Here is a 17,519-nt window from a genome sequence, read left to right on the forward strand (position 1 = left end):
GGTCTGATAAAAAAAAAACCAAACCAAACCAAAACAAACAAACAAAAAACTACCAGGTAGGCAAAACTGTGGGAAACCAACAGGGGCAGGACAGGCAGGGAAAAGTTGACTGTGGAGGAAACATGGATGCTGGTAATGGGAGAGATGACGTAATAATTAAGAGGGCTTGACACTAGCAGGGTGGTGGTGGCGCACGCCTTTAATCCCAGCACTCGGGAGGCAGAGGCAGACGGATCTCTGTGAGTCTGAGGCCAGCCTGGTCTACACGAGCTAGTTCCAGGACAGGCTCTAGAAACTACAGTGAAACCCTGTCTCGAAAAACAAAAAAAAAAAAAAAAAAAAAAAAAAAAAAGAAATCTCAAACCAATGATTCTAGACCAGCCCAAGACCTGAGGTGAGGATGCCGAGAAATGCAGCCACATTGTCACCATTGTCTGAGGGTCAGAGAGTTTGAGAGACTAACAGGCATAATTGCACCTTCTAACTCAGGAGGTGGTTACCTGGCTCTTTTGAAGTTAAGACAGCTCGGTGCCATCCCGACAGGTGGTCAGGATATGCAAATGTGCTTCTGCTCCTTCCATTGTAACTATGAGGTCACCTGGGGAAGGGCTGTTTTCTGTGTGTGTGTGACACAGTGTCTGTGAGTGTAGGTGACTTGGGTCATCTGGCTAGCTAGGCCACAGAATGCTGATGATGGGAAGTCTCATAGTGAGGGTGTGAGATAACTTTGCCGTATCATGTTAATGAAGCATTTTGTTACCTTCCCTCTAGCTTATGGTGGGTATAAAAGCTGTGAAAAATAAATGTGGGTGATTTTAGAATCTGAGTGATTCCTGAAACTCCCTCCAGATACTGTTTTATAGTTTCTGTCTTGTTATTTTATGCATCTTCTCCAATTCCAATGCCTAAACACTGGTATGAGTGATTTTGTTGAGGCTGGTCCTCAACACTGAGGGAGGTCAATAAGAGTGTGATCGACATACATCCCACAGTGCCTAATCCACATACCTTACTAGCTCATTGCCCCCGGATTGGCAATGGTATATTATCCTAGACATAAAAGATGCCTTTTTAGTCTGCTCCAAAAGACCCCCCAAAAGCCAACCATATTTTGCCTTTGAATGGCATGACCCAGAGATTGGGGCCAGCAGTCAGCTGACATGGACCAGACTACCCAAGGATTCAAAAATTCTCCTACCATCTTTGTTGAAGGTCTGCATGAGGACCTGGGTGAGTACTAGACCCAGAGCCCTGATGTTAGTCTGTTGCATTGTTGATGACCTACTGGTTACAGTTGTAGAATGGGCGACCTGCTTGGCTGGGACTGAGCCACTACTGTGAGCCCTGGTGTGTTGTGATCTAGCTGCCCTCATTCCCCCTGACCAACATCAGAACTCCCTTGTGGTCTGTAATTGACAAGGATGTTTGTGTTCTTTCTGGCCAATGGTTTTCCACAGAAGCAGTAGGCTTTAGCTGAGGCAAAATAAAGGTTTCTGTTTTTCCACCTGAAAAGAAGCCTCCGTGTCTCAATCCTGGCACCCCCAGCCAGTCTCTGCTATCCAGGCTGCACCAGCAGCATGACAAGTAGAGGTCCCACTGAGATCTGGAAAGTGGGTATACGTGAACAGGGTCGCTCCGTCCACCGGCTAAATCAAGGAACATATTGGGGAAGGTAATGTGTTTTTTTTTTCATTCCCAGAGATACTCTGAGGGACACCTTCCAAAAGACTAGCAAGTATATAGAAGAGATGGAGGGGGGAGTGAATTGAAGGCCTCAAAAAGTAACTGAAACTCTTAAAGCAATAAGGCACAGAAGTAACAAAGAAGACAGCCAAGGATTTCATACAAACAATAGCTCAAGTTAGCCCCTGGTTTATTACAGGAGGGGGTTTAAATGTTCCAGACTGGGAACAAGCCAAGTCAGATTAAAAGGAGTATGTGTTTTGTCATCCCCAGAGACGCTCTGAGGGATGCCCTCTGGAAGATTGATCAGTAGGGAAGTAATAAAGAGGAAGCAGGGAGGCGAATTGAGGGCCTCAAAAAGATAGAATGTGTACAGATGTATGTTATTATGTTGATTGTGTTGTCTTTTGTGTTCTGGACTGGAGAAAGACATTTGATTCTAGGAACTGCTAAGAAAGGTATTTTGACTTTTTGATGCTTTGGAAAAGAGGTTCTGCTTTTGTCTCCACAGAGGATGAGAACCTGTGGATTCATTGCAAATTTATGTGGTTTGAGTCACCAAGACCTCCTGAAATGTTGATGTAAAATACTCCCAAGAATGCAGTACTCCCACTCAGCAGGAAGTAGCCAGACAGGTTGGCAATGCCCAAATTCCCTAAAAGATTGTTTAAGTGGGGCCCCTTCAATGGTTCCACAACAGTAGCAGTGAGCCTGCTTCCCTGAGTTCTGCTCCACTACATGCAGCAGTTTGTACCCAGAGCGAGTGCATCTGTGGCCAGAAGGCAGCTGGAGCAGAGCTTTTCTAAGCATGTTGCCATGGCCCAGTCGGTGCCCAGCCTGGGGAACACCACGGCAGTGTCAGGAGTATCAGCAAATATGGCAACAAGTGCTGGACCATAGAAGGTCAGCAGAAGAGAGACCTTGGAATCACCACAGCTGTGGTTGCAATTACTGCCATCTCTGCCACTGCAGATACTGCTGCCAGAATTGCTCTTTCCCAGACTGTGCAGATGTCTGAGACTGTCAACCAGCTAGCTGAGTCAGCAATGCTTTGGATATTGACTTTAAACCAGCAAGTGGCTCTGGTTCAGGAGTAAGTGGACTTTTCAACAGTTAATCATGTTATGGCACTGTATTGCATGCTTCTGCTACTGTTATGGAACTCAACCATCATATGAGAGGGGTTTGGAATACTGCTTTTGTTAATTTTACCACCCAGTTAGTGCATGCTAGATGGTTGCAGTGCTGGTCTGGCTGGTTGGTGCTATCAGTCCTGGGGATACTTGGTTTAGGGCTATGTGTCTGGGTAGACATGGATGGGCAATAATTGGGGGCAGGATGCCACCTAAGACAGGGAATATTAGAGGGCTATTCCCCCATGACAGGCAAGGTATTCCATCAAAGTAACAAAACAGGCACCGTTTATTTTATAAAATAAAATGGGGGGGGAGTTGTTGTGATCCAGCTGCCCTCATTCCCCCTGACCAACATCGGAACTTCCTTGTGGTCTGTAATTGACAAGGATTTTTGTGTTCTTTCTGGCCCGTGGTTTTCCACAGAAGCAGTAGAGGTATAAAAGGCTTTAGCTGAGGTAAAATAAAAGTTTCTGTTTTTCCACCTGAAAAGAAGCCTCCATGTCTCAATCCCAGCACCCCTGCCAGTTTTGGTATCCAGGCTGCACTGGCGCAGCACTGGTGGACATAAGATACCATACCTCAGTTAAGAAAGCCCAAATCTGCAAGCAGCAGGTAACATACCTGGGGCACATCCTAAAGGGAGGACAGTGGTGGCTCTCGGATGCACAAAAAGAGATGGTGCTTAAGTCCCGACTCCCACCATGGCTAGACATGAGGGAGTCCTAGCTGGATTTTGCTGCTTGTGGACTCCAGGCTTTGCTGAACTGGCTAAGACCTTATATGAGGCCACCAAAGAATAGCACATTTTATGGGCAGAATACCATCAGCAGGCCTTTGAGAAACTCCAACAAAGCCTGCTCTTGGCCCCAGTACTGGGCCTGCCAGATGTGACTAAGCCCTTACACTTAGTTGTGGATGAGCACAAAGGAATAGCTAGCTAGAAGTGTCCTGACCCAGATCATGGGTCCTTGGAAATGACCAGTAGCCTATCTGCCCAATAAATTGGACCCCGTGGCAGCTGGATGGCCTCCCTGTCTGTGCATAATAGCAGCTGTGGCCTTCCTAGTAAAGATGGCGACAGATTGACTTTAGAACAAAATCTCACCATAACGACCTCTCATGCTTGAGGCGGCCTCAAGCAGCTCCCGATGGGTGGCTGAGTAATGCCAGAATGACTCACTATCAAACCATGTTACTCAATCCTGCTAGAATAATGTTCCAGGTACCCTCAGCCCTGAACCTTGCCTAACCCAGACGTGGAAGCACCCTTGCACAACTTCTCTGGAATCTGGGTTCAGGTACACTGTGTCTGACCTGATCTGAGGGCACCCCTCTGCCTGATGTGGAAGTCACCCCGTACAGTGATGGGAGCCGCACTGTGCAGAATGGACAGAGAGGTGTGTTGGGTTGCGGTCAGTACCTCGGAAGAAGTAGTTTGGGCAGAGCCAATGCCTACTATCACCTCCGCTCAAAGAGCAGAATTAGTGGCCCTGATAAAGACTTTAGAATTAGGACAGGAGTGGAAGATTAACATTGACACCAAGAGCTGTTATGCATTTGCAACTGCCTGTGTACACGGGGCAACATGTAAAGAAAGGGGACTGTTGACTGTGGAGGGAAAGGCTATCAAAAATAGAGAAGAAATTCTGGGCCTTCTCAAAGCCGTGTGGAAACCCTAGAAAGTGTCTGAGGCACCAGAAGGGGGACGGGTCTGTCCCTTGGGGCAACAATTTGCCAGATAAAGCCACCTGGGAGGTAACAGTACAGATCAGCCCGATCCTGGCTTCAGTTCTAGTAGACCCAGGACCCTTGTTTTACCTGACACTCCCAAATACACCTGGGAGGACCTGGCCTGGACAAAATCCCTCCCCATGGGGCAATGCCTGGAGGGATGGTGGTGACAGATGGACAGCAAAATTATTCTGCCTGTCCAAATGTTACTGTGGGGTTAAAGGGACAACTGGAGCAGGAAACCAACCAATCACTGAGCTCTCTGACTCTGAACCCAGAGCCAGTGAAAGAAACACACCCTGTATTTGAGGCCTGGGTCAGGAAAGAAACATCTTTATCCCTGAATCCAGGACTTAAGACCTGTGCCCTGGCTCTGAAGCTAGTGTCAAAAAACACACTTTGTCCCTAGAATCAGAGCCAGTGAAAGAAATATGCCCTGGCCCTAAGATTAGAGTCAAAAAGCTAAAAAGGACCAGTAAAATAAACACACTTTGGCCATGAAGGCAGAACCATCCCTGCCCCTGATCAGCTAAACTGACCAATCCCTGAGCAGGGGTAAAACTAACCAATGCCCCTTCTCCCTGGGAAAACTCCGCCCCTAAGAAGCCCTACATAAGCCTCTCCACCCCTTCAGTTAAGAGCTGCTGTTAATCCCTCCCTGCAAAAGTAGCCACTCTCCTGGATTCCTCCCTCACAAATAAATCTTTCTCAAAAGAGTCTTGGGTGACGACCTTCATTTGCAGGTGCAGAGCAGAGGAACCTGGCTGGAAAGTCCCTTAGAGGACTGAGTTGAAAAACCTGGCTGAGATGCTCCCTAGGGGGCCTGAACTAGGCGGAGCATAACAGAAGAGCCTTGCTAGGATGCTCCTTAAGGGGGCTGAACAAGGCCAGCGGAGGAAAAGTAGCAACTTTTTGCTGGAGGAGGAGGAGATTGCTACATTTCTGCAGGGGGCTTGCCCTAGCAGAGTGTTAGCAGAAGAAGCATCTTGGGTGGGAGAAGCAGATAGCTCTGCTAGGATGCTTCCTTAAGCAGACAGTGCAGAACTCAGCTGTAGTGGCTCTACAGGAGAGGAGCAGGATCCCCACATCTTGCGGGGAGACCATTCCCCACCGCACCCCAGCTTTAGGTAGCCTGGCTTCCCTTGAGTCAGGACACCTTTTCTCCAGGGCTGAGTGGTCCCATCGCAGCTCCAGCCTCCAGAGCTGTCCTATAGCAGCTCTAAGTATATCCTGGCTTCCCGATAAGTCAGGATATCCCAACACCACTACTGTACTACATTCCCCTACAGTTACTGCAAAAGATTCATTGAATGAAAGATCTACAGAGGTGCTCTGGAGTTAATATCAGGGATCAATTAATATAATTAACAGCAGAAAATTATGGACGTAGTCTCTTTAAGTAAACCAGTGCTGTGGCAAATCCCAGAAACTCTGGAATCTGACTCAGAGGGAAAAGCCTGGGGCATGCTGGGAGGTAGATTTCACTGAAATTAAACCTGGCAAATATGGATATAAGTATTTACTGTTTATAGACACTTTCTCAGGATGGAACCACCAAACATGAGACAGTGCAGGTGATGGCAAAGAAGCTCCTAGAAGACATCCTGCCCAGGTATGAATTTCCTACCATGATAGGGTCAGATAATAAACCGGCTGTTGTATGCCAGGTGAGTCAGAATTTAGCCCCTGTCCTGGGGAGTGATTGGAAATTACATTGTGCTTATAGACCCCCAGAGTTCAGGACAGGTAGAATGCATGAACATGAAAGACCCTAATTTCTAGGGTTCAGGGAAGGATCTCCCAGACTCAATAAGCCACGCAATGGATGCAAACAGCAAGAGGTTCTTTAATGTTGAAGGCGCCAACGGGGCACTCAATACTCCAGTGAGACTGAGCCCCCCCCTACTCTTCCTGCAAGCATTTATAGGGTCTCAGAGTTACATAATAGGGAACCATAGCAACAGCAGTATCATTGGTCAGCTCAACTTAACATATGGGGGGTCAACATCAGGATGAAAACAAGTCCAACAGGATAAAAACAAGTCTAACAGGGCGAAAACAAGTCTAACAGGGCGAAAACAAGTCTAACAGGACGAAAACAAGTCTAACAGGACGAAAACAAGTCTAACAGGATGAAAACAAGTCCATTTCCTTTTGGTAGAAATGGTCCACAGCACTCACTGATAAGGCTATTGTACAGTAAACTGTCAGTATTCTCTGGTTCAGCATATCTTATAACCTATATTAACTGTATGGATTGTGCACTTAAAGCTGTTACCAAGTTGTCAGAACCTTAAGAACAAAAACAAGTCTAAATTAAGCCAGTTTTCAGCCAGTTTCTGCCTCCTGAGCTTTGATACACAAAGGACTGGGTGTTTTTCCCAAGACTGCTCCTGGCACCCACAGATACCCTGTTTTGCCCCCTTGGCAGGTGCAGCTGGTCTCAAGGCTGCTTCTGCTACTCATAGGTATCCTGTTTTTCCCTAGTTGATCACAAAAAAACTTAAGATGGAGACTAGGGTTGGGGTCTTTCAAACAGAACTCTAAAAGACAGCCTTACCAAATTAGCCCTGGAGACTGGTGCAGACTAGGTGGCCCTCCTCCCTTTTGCCTTGTTCAGGGTTAGAAACTCCCCCTATCAAATGGGGCTGACACCCTTTGAGTTTATGTTTGGTACCCCACCCACTAATATTCCAAGCCTGCAGACAGACCTGCTGGTGGAGCTGGATGACCAAGATCTCCTTGATGCCATACGAGGAGTCCAGTGGGCACATAAGCATGTATACATACATACATACATACATACTACATACATAAGCATGTATGGCCAAAGTTTAGGGCCCTTTATGAGTCTGGTATCCCTCCCGAACCCCACAGATTCCAGCCAGGGGACTGGGTTTATGTGAGAAGGCACCGTCAAGAAGTGCTAGAACCCAGGTGGAAGGGACCCTCTGTCATCCTGCTGACTGTACCCACTGTCATTAATGTTGACGGCATAGTCACCTGGATCCACTACACCCACGCCAGGCCTGCAGACCTGTTTGCCCTCAAGGAGGACTACAGAGGATGAGAGGTTGCCAAGGACGGAGCAATCCACTCAAACTCTGGGTTCCACGAAGTTACGAGTGGCAGCAATATCACTGTGATTCCCAGTATCCCTGTGGATCTCTGCCAGTTCTATCCCCCTTATAATTCAGAAGTGGTTCAAAGTTCCTATTTACCCTACACCTCTGTAGAACTGCAGAGCAGAGAACCGCATTCCTAGTATGCCCAGAACATGTGGCCGGTAGAGCTTGGAAGGACCATCTGAAATGCGGGGGAGCAAGTGACTACTGCACCAGTTGGTTCTGTGAGTCCACTGGACACTTACGGCGGAGCCCTCCCCTTAAGAGAGATTACATTTCCCTCAAGTGTCTACCCTTCCAACACGTATTAAAAGGTAGGCATTTTCTGCACGGGACTTCAGGAGCGTTGGTGTAACCCTGTGACTATTACGTTTTCTTCTGCAGGACTGCAGAAAGAGGTCAACTGGAATGGAGGATACAGTTGGGGAATTAGGCATCCCAACAAAGGTTGTGCTTTTGGAAGGGCACCGGATCCAGGGGCTTTATTCACCATACGACTCTTTACGGGATGACTCGGTCTATGGCAGCGGGGCCCAGCCAAGTGATTAAGCCCAAGCTTACAGAATAGGAGGGGTGTGGACCTGATTTTTCTCCAACAAGGGAGGGGGCTCTGTTCTGTGCTGTATTAGGGGAAGAATGTTGGTTCTTCTTCTTCTTCTTCTTCTTCTTCTTCTTCTTCTTCTTCTTCTTCTTCTTCTTCTCCTCCTCCTCCTCTTCCTCCTTCTCCTCCTCCTCCTCCTTCTTCTTCTTCTTCCTCCTCTTCCTTTTTTTTTTTTTTTTTTTTTGGTTTTTCAAGACAAGGTTTCTCTGCAGCTTTGGAGCCTGTCCTGGAACTTGTTCTTGTAGACCAGGTTGACCTTGAACTCACAGAGATCCGCCTGCCTCTGCCTCCTGGGTGCGGGGATTAAAGGTGTGCACCACCACTGCCTGGATTATGAAGCGTTTTTTTTTTTTTTAAAGAATGTTGTTTCTATATAGACCATTGTGGAAAGACAACATGGCCAAAGCTAGGGAAAGACCAGCAAAGCGAAAAGGGAACAAGAAGCGAATCAAGGATGGTCTGAGTCCTGGTTTAAGAGCTCCCCCGGCTGACTATCCTAATCTCGGCCATATTGGAGCGGCTCCTCATATTAATTCTTCTCCTAACCTTTGGTCCTTGCATTTTAAATAGGCTAGTAAAATTTATGAGAGACTTGGGACTATTCAACTAGTGATTGCCAGATATCACCCAGTGGCGACAAATGCTTTAGGGGAAGTTCATTGTCAGCCCTTGTCTGAGAGGGCGGGGGGGGGGGGGGGGGGGGCAGGGCTCTGATGGAATTAGGTGAATTGCGACAAAGATAAGACCCATGATTTGGTTCTCGTAGGCACAAGAAAGAGGAGGGAATGAAGGAGCAGGACAGACTCCATTTTGATAAAGAACTCCATTTTAGACAGGGTTTAATCAGGGGATGAACTCAGCTCCAATAAAGTCATAAACAGTTCCAAGAAAGGAACTTCCAGGAACCATGTCAGGGCAACCAGATGTGTGGGTGAGCCAGCCAATGAGAAACTTTGGCAAACAACATCTGCAGGCTCCAGATGTCCTTGTCTTCATCGATAAACACGATGTTGAAAATTCTCCTAGACCCCAGCCAATGAATTTAAGGGCTGCATACCCTTACCCAATCCTGAAATGCCAAGGCTTGTACCACCCTGCTTGAGGTTTTTCTGCTTTAAAAACTCTCCAACCAGCCGGGCAATGGTGGTGCATGCCTTTAATCCCAGCACTCGGGAGGCAGAGGCAGGCGGATCTCTGAGTTCGAGGCCAGCCTGGTCTACAAGAGCTAGTTCCAGGACAGGCTCTAGAAACTACAGGGAAACCCTGTCTCGAAAAACAAAAAAAAAACCTCTCCAACCCCAGAGGCTCAGGGTAGTTCTCCTCTAACAGCCCTGAGCAGCCCTGAGTGCTGGATGACTCCGGGCTCATGCTTGTAATCAATAAACCCCTGTGTGTGCACTGGATACCAGCTCTGTAGTGGTCTTGTTTGGGGGTCTTGCGACACGAGCACAACGCATGTGTCCCTAACAATGTGTTCATTCCACCCAGGATGATCAAGTTGCTCCCCCCAGCTTCTTTTTTTAAGATTTATATATTTATTGTATGTAACACCCGATTCTGTGTTACCCCCTCGGTACAGTTCGCGCGCCACTGTACCTTACGCGAGTCGGACAAGGGCCTGGAGATTGAAAGAACACACAAAGAGACCTGGGTCATTCGAAAGGAGATCAGCCGAATGCCGTTTATTTAGCCTTGGGGAAAATCTTATATACCCCACTCCTGCCCAAGGAATTCCACCCAGGCAGGTGGGAAATTACCATATCTAACTGCTGCACAAGGACTTCCACCTAGGCAGGTGGGAAATTACCATACCAACAATAGAGTCAACAATGCCCTACAACAAATCACCAGGCGGGGCAGAGGGAGCACAGGAACAAACAGGATGCTTAGTCATCTGACCAGAAACCGTCCTCAAGGTGAGCCCCAGGAACAAGGGCAGACCCGGGCCCTACAGGTCTCCCTTTTTATATAAATTATGACTAGGCCTGTCTTGGGTGGCATTGGACGTCAGGCAATACCCCTTACCCGTCATGGGAAAGCATTCAGGTCAAAACACATTTCCTGTCTTAGGTTGGGGTAGCCCCCCAAAAACCTTTCCCGTCATTGGCTCACTAGTCACCCAACACCGAGTTCAGCCAGATTTGTGCTGAAAGATTCTCTGGGGCAATTGCTAAGAGGGCTTGCCACGTGGCAACATTGACCTGAGTTTGCCTTTGGCTCTGGCACCATGAAACCATGAAGATGATGCTCCAGTGCATTTAAGCATTCCTTAGGAGACTGTGCTTGCTTAATAAGTCTGCCCAAAATGGAGTCCTTTAAGTAAGGTCTCAGCACTGGTGAAAGGAACCCTGGTATATTAAACTAGAATAATCTCAAGAGCCAATTAGTAAATTGTATACTCCAGGGTCCACGAAAAACAGCAATAAGCCTTTACTGTAACCTAGCAGTGGACTTTAACCACAACCAATAGCAAAATTAACTGCAAATTTCATTTGTAAATTTAGCTCAATTTGAATGGCCAAGGCATTTGCAACCTGCCCTGAGAGGGTATCCATTGTGCAAGCAGAAGCAACTGACTGACTAATGGAAAATCCAGCAGCTCTAGCTGCTCTGGCAGCCGCAGCAATGGCTGCATTATCATGGGATGGGTAGATAGGTCCTTAGCACTCGGACCACCACAGCTAGCTCCTCAGGATCCCAGCAACTCTTCAGTAGACAAGCCAGTATCTACTTGATCTCTTGGCTCTGTCCTGTCTTCAGGCTTCTGGACGGGAAAATCCACAGCACGCACCAGACGCTCAGGTACCCATATTGGATTGTCAGCATCCTGTGGGAAAACACAAACAGCCCCTCTTCCCCACACCAGTACAGGATCTGGACCATACCAGGTGCCATCTGCTAGATTCTTCCATATAACATGAGGCATCCCGGAAGAATCTGGCCGCCAGTGCCGGTCAGCAGCGGTATGACATTGAGCATCAACAGTCAAAAAATTTAAAATGTATAAAATAAAAGACAAATGATCTCTGGGGGTAGAACCATATTCCCCCTTTTTTGTTTTATGCAGATAGGCTTTGAGCGTACGATGCGCTCGTTCCACTATAGCTTGTCCTTGAGGATTATAAGGTATTCCCGTTTTATGGGAAATGAAAAAGTCAGAACAAAATTTAGTAAAGCCAGAGCTGGTGTAGGCTGGCCCATTATCAGTTTTTACAGTTTTTGGAACTCCCATGTAGGCAAAGGCCTGGAGACAGTGACTTTTAACATCACGTAATTTTTCTCCTGTATGAGCTGAGGCAAAAATAAGATGAGAATATGTATCCACGGTTATGTGAACATATTGCATACGCCCAAAAGAAGGAACATGGGTAACATCCATTTGCCATAAATGATTAGGAGCAAGCCCACGAGGATTAACTCCCAAATGGGGAACAGTTAAAAGTTCTGTACACAGAGAACATTTTTTAACAATATCAGTGGCTTGCTCTCTAGATATCTTAAAATGAAATCTTAACGACCCAGCATTGAGATGAAAACGATTATGAGCTTTTTCCACAGCTTCATAAGATTCTAGACTAACCGCACAAATTTGGCGGGTAAGCTGATCAGCCAATGCATTCCCCTCGCTCAAGGGACCAGGGAGGTCAGTATGAGCCCGTAAATGCCCTACGTAAATGGGAACAGACCGGGCCCAAAGCAAAGTTTGAATAGCCAATAACTGCGTCTGGACTTGAGATACAGAGGCAATATAAGCTGCAGTTTCCAAAGGTGCAAGAATTTTGCTTATATACTGACTATCAGTAAAAAGGTTAAATGGAATATCAGCATATTTCTCTAATGCCATTTGTACAGCGATCAATTCAGCCACCTGAGCAGATTTAGTATCAACAGGCTGAATATCAAAATCAGGAGGGGAGGCTACCACAGCTCTCCCTGTGGAAGATCCATCAGTAAACACATTCCGAGCCCCTGCCAGAGGCTGCAAAGAAATAACTTTAGGGAAACATACCGGATGATTTTTGAAAAAGGTGACCAACTTATCTGAAGGATAATGATTATCAAACTTGCAGGGATTAGTGCATAAAAACAAGGTCCAATCTTCAGCAAAATTTTGTAACCAAGTTATTTCTGCCTGGGTATAAGGCATAATAACCTTATCAGGTAACATTCCAAAGGTTTGCAAACTAAGTTTATACCCTTTCTGAATAACACGTAGCACAGCTGATGGGTACGAGATAACAATTTTTACAGGTGACACGCGTTCATGTACCCATAGGATGGATCCTCGCTGCCAAAAAACTCCAGTAGGACTATGCTGAGAGGGAAAAATTATCAATAGCAACGGCTGACTATAGTCAATATAATGAGTATGAGCAGAGGCAAGCTTTTTCTCAATTAAAGTAATACATTCCCTTGCCTGAGGTGTCAATTCACGAAAGGAGGTTGGGTCTGGATTTCCATGTAGAATGTCCATAATTATTTACTGCTCTAAGATCTTACAACAACCTCCATTTACTAGACTTTTTCTTAATAACAAAGATAAGAGTATTCCAAGGAGAAGTGGATGTCACTATGCATCCTGCCTCTAGCTGTTCTAGGAACTCACTCTAGGACAGGCTGGTCTTAAACTCATAGAGTTCCACCAGTCTCTGTCTCTAGTAGCTGGGTCTAGTTGCTGGGATTAAAGGCACGTGCCACTACACCTGGCTTTTTTCCTGGGCTGATTAACCATCCCTTTACCTGCAGGGCAGTTCCTTTTGTTGTGTCCTGACCTTCCATATTGAAAACAATTCCTTAACCTGGCTTCACCTTGACCTTCCTTAAGGGCAGAAACAATTACCCTACCCATCACGTGAGTGCCATCAATGTCCCAGCCTAACCGGATAAAGTCATTTAAATCTCCATCTCTATGGGGGCGTAAAACCTCTTGACAAAATCTATTAGCATTTTCGTAGGCCAGTTGCTTTATGGCTGGCATAGCTGAGTCCACATCCCCAAAAATGCTACTCCCCACCTGAAGCAGGCGGTCAATGAACTCAGAATAAGGTTCTGAAGATCCTTGAAGGGTCTTAGAAAGCTGATCTCTTGCTCCTTTGTTAGGTAAAGTTTTCCAAGCTTTAACAGCTGCGGCAGCTATCTGAGCATAAACCGCAGGGTCATAAGCAATCTGTGCTGCTAAATCAGCATACTGTCCTTCACCAGTTAACTTGTCAAGGTTATGCTGGGGGAAACCCGCCTCGGCATTTTCCCGTGCTGTCTTTTTGCAATTTTCCTGCATTTCACCTCTCCATAACAAATCTCCCCCTGAAAGACAAGCCCTGCAAAGCTGCATCCAGTCATTGGGTATAAGGTTGAGTTCTGCAAAGGATTCCAAAAAAGCTATAGTGAAAGGAGCATGAGCTCCATAATCCATAACTGCTTCTTTTAACTGCTTAATATCCTTAAAGGCCAGGGGGTATGCTGCCTGACCCTCTGTTCTTGCGGATCAATAATTTCCACAACAGGATAAATCTGCCTCTCTCTACTTAGATTATTTAATCTGTTTTGGATCTCTCGAATTTCTGCCTCTAAGTCTATAGGGGCGGAAGCACTGGTATAAGGATTTGAAGTGTCAAGAAATGTATTTTGCGGCGGAGGTCTCATGAAAACATCTCTGTTTGCTTCCTTCCTTTCCTCTTTTTCTAACTTCCTTTTTATCAGTGCGATCTCCTTTTCTAAAATTTCTTCTTCCTGTTCTATATCCCTTCTAATACTCTTAACTTCCTGTTCCTCAAAACTCTTAATAGAACTCACAGATTCTACCTCCTGAATCTCCTCAAGGGTTTTGTTCAAATTCTCTAATTGCTCTTTTACTTTAACATCATCACTGAGAAGAGCATCTCTGACTAAGCGCCATAGCGGAAATATTGCTATGGGGAATTCTTCTGGCCCTCGATCTTTTAGAGCATTTTGAAGGTCAGCCTTTACCTGCTCCCAATCAGTAATATTAAAACCCCCTGCATGTAGAAACCAGGGACTAAACTCTAAAACTGTCTTAACGATCTCTTGTGCTGTCTCAACTTTAATACCGGTGCCTTGTTTCTCCAAAAGACTTAACAACTGGCCTGTTAACCGGCCCCTTAACACTGGAACAGAATTACTTGCACCCATAACCAATACACCCTCACCATTCAATTTCTTACCTGCTGGCCAGACTTCCGAGGGCGACCTCTCAGGAATCCCTACTTCCCGATCTCGCAGATGGGTCTCCGACTGTAGTTGATGATGATCCCGGCGGGGCCTCCAATTGTAACACCCGATTCTGTGTTACCCCCTCGGTACAGTTCGCGCGCCACTGTACCTTACGCGAGTCGGACAAGGGCCTGGAGATTGAAAGAACACACAAAGAGACCTGGGTCATTCGAAAGGAGATCAGCCGAATGCCGTTTATTTAGCCTTGGGGAAAATCTTATATACCCCACTCCTGCCCAAGGAATTCCACCCAGGCAGGTGGGAAATTACCATATCTAACTGCTGCACAAGGACTTCCACCTAGGCAGGTGGGAAATTACCATACCAACAATAGAGTCAACAATGCCCTACAACAAATCACCAGGCGGGGCAGAGGGAGCACAGGAACAAACAGGATGCTTAGTCATCTGACCAGAAACCGTCCTCAAGGTGAGCCCCAGGAACAAGGGCAGACCCGGGCCCTACAATTGTATATACAACATTCTGCCTCGATGTATGCCCGCATGCCAGAGGAGGGTGCCAGATCTCAGTACAGATGGTTGTGAGCCACCATGTGGTTGCTGGGAATTGAACTCAGGACCTCCGGAAGAACAGCCAGTGCACTTAACCTCTGAGCCATCTCTCCCCTAGCTTCTACATCTGTTCTGCCTCTAATGCAAGTGAGGGTTTTTCTCCCCCTCCTTCCGGGGGGCCTGTTCTGCAACTTCCTCATGTTTCGTTGGTGGAAAATGTCACCTCATTGGCATTGCTTTGTCTGTCTGTCGTCTATCTATCTATCGATCGATCGATCAATCTATCTATCTATCTACCGATTTGGTTTTTCCAGGCAGGGTTTCTCTGTGTAGCCCTGGCTTTTCTGAAACTCTCTGTAAACCAAGCTTGCCTCACACTCAGAGATCCACCTAGGATTAAAGGCATGCACCACTATTACCCAGCAATTACTGTATTTTTATTTGATTTTGTTTTATTGAGACAGGTGCTCATGTGGCCCCAGGCCTTTAATGTGTGATTTTCGTTTTGTTTGTTGTTTTTCAAGGCAAGGTTTCTCTGTGTAGCTTTGCAGCCTACCCTGGAACTCACTCTATCCACCAGGCTGGCCTTGAGTTCACAAAGATCTGCCTGCCTCTGCCTCCCGAGTCTTGGGATTAAAGGCGTGTACCACCACTGCCTGGCTAACATGGGGTTTTTAAAAAAGATTAACTAATTAAAAAAATAAGTGCTTGTGGTGGGGAGGAGTATGTGGGTGTAGTAATGAGCTGGCTGCTTCCTGCTGCCCCGGCTTTGGGCCGCCTGACTAGCTTATGCCCTGAAATAACAACACACAAACTGTATTCATTTAAACACTGCCTGGCCCATTAGTTTCAGCCTCTTACTCACATCTTGATTAACCCATATCTAATAATCTGTGTAGCACCACAAAGTGGTGCCTTACCGGGAAGATTCTAGCGTAAATCCATCTTGGGCTGGAGCTTCATCGTATCTGTCCCAGAGAGGAGAGGCATGGCTGTCTGACTAACTTCCCAGCATTCTATTCTGTCTACTCCACCCACCTAAGGGCCAGCCTATCAAATGAGCCAGGCAGTTTATTTATTAACCAATGAAATCAACTCAAACAGAAGACCCTCCCACATCACGTGGGTATATGCAATACCCATGGAAGCCAGAAGGAGGTGTCAGATCACCCTGGAGCTGAAGTTCCAGATGGTTTGTGAGCTTCCTGATGTGGGTGCTAGGAACCTAACTGGGGTTCTCTGCAAGAGTCAGCAGTGACGAATCTCTTCAGCCCCTCTTTATGATTTTGTGTTGATCATGCATTCATAGCTGTGCTGCCTGCCTGGGGCCTCTGGGATAGGACATGTAGAGCATGGAAAAGACAGCATGGAATGTGAGCCTCGAGCCCCTCCCTGGCTCTCTTACCATTGGCATTCAGTTTTGTTTTTCTGTTATGGTCTGTCCTGTCCCTTTAAGAGACAAGCCCCGCCTACTCCCTCCCACATCCACCAAGGCAAGTGAATCTTCCTTCTGCTTCCAGCCTAATCCCCTTCCTCCCTTTCCTTTTCTCTCTCCTGAAGAGGCAGCTTCTGCCTTTCTCCCTTCTCCCTACTTCTCTTCTCCCTCCTCCTCTTTCTCTGTTTTCTCTCTCTCTCTCTCTCTCTCTCTCTCTCTCTCTCTCTCTCTCTCTCTCTCTCTCTCTCTCTCTCTCTGCCTCTCTCTGCCTCTCTCTGCTCTTCCCCTTTCTCCCCTTATGCCCTTTCCCTTCCATAACCCACTAAATAAATACCCACTTTCTCTGCATGGTGCGTCTCTGTCTCTCATGTGCTGTGTGGCTCCCTGCCTGGGACAGGACTGCCTCTGTGTCCTGCCATGGTCCTGTCCCTGCTGCCCACTGCCGCCACCCAGGGACCTGCAGCATTTTACTTAAACCATAACATTGGTGCTTGTAACTTGGCCAGGCTCTCTCCAAGTTCCCTCCTACCCACAGGCGGGCCAGCTGAGAACACGTGGAACCCTGTATTAATTCAGGGGCCTCATCCCAGCCCCCAGCATCCATCTTTGGAAGGCCACCTCCCCAGGGAGGGTCAAGGAAGCCCACGAAACCTTGACACTTTCCCCAGGAAAGGTCAAGACTACTCCCACAGTCTATTTAAACTGCCCCCCAGAGAATAAACATGTGGTCTTCCCTCTTCCTCTTGGGTGGTTGTGTCTGCTTTCTTTCCCCCCCCCCCCCATCACCTGAGAGATCAGATGTCCAATTCCTGGATATCTTTTAATTTGGTCTGATTGGGATTATTTGCATAGGCAGAGAGGCTCAGCTTTAAGAATATTCCTAACATTTTGGAGGTCCTACAGTAGGGGGCATTGTTTTTCCTGTGGGCTCAGGGCCATGTGTTGGAAAACGCCCTTCTAGCACACGCAATCTTCTCCAGGCTAATATTGGCTTTGTCTCAGTGAGTCTCCCCCCTCCCCCCCCCCCTTTTTTTTTTTTTTTTTTTGCTTTATGCCGGTAGGGAG

The sequence above is a fragment of the Arvicola amphibius genome, chromosome 10 (assembly GCF_903992535.2).
Source record: "Arvicola amphibius chromosome 10, mArvAmp1.2, whole genome shotgun sequence".
NCBI classification, from domain to species: domain Eukaryota; kingdom Metazoa; phylum Chordata; class Mammalia; order Rodentia; family Cricetidae; genus Arvicola; species Arvicola amphibius.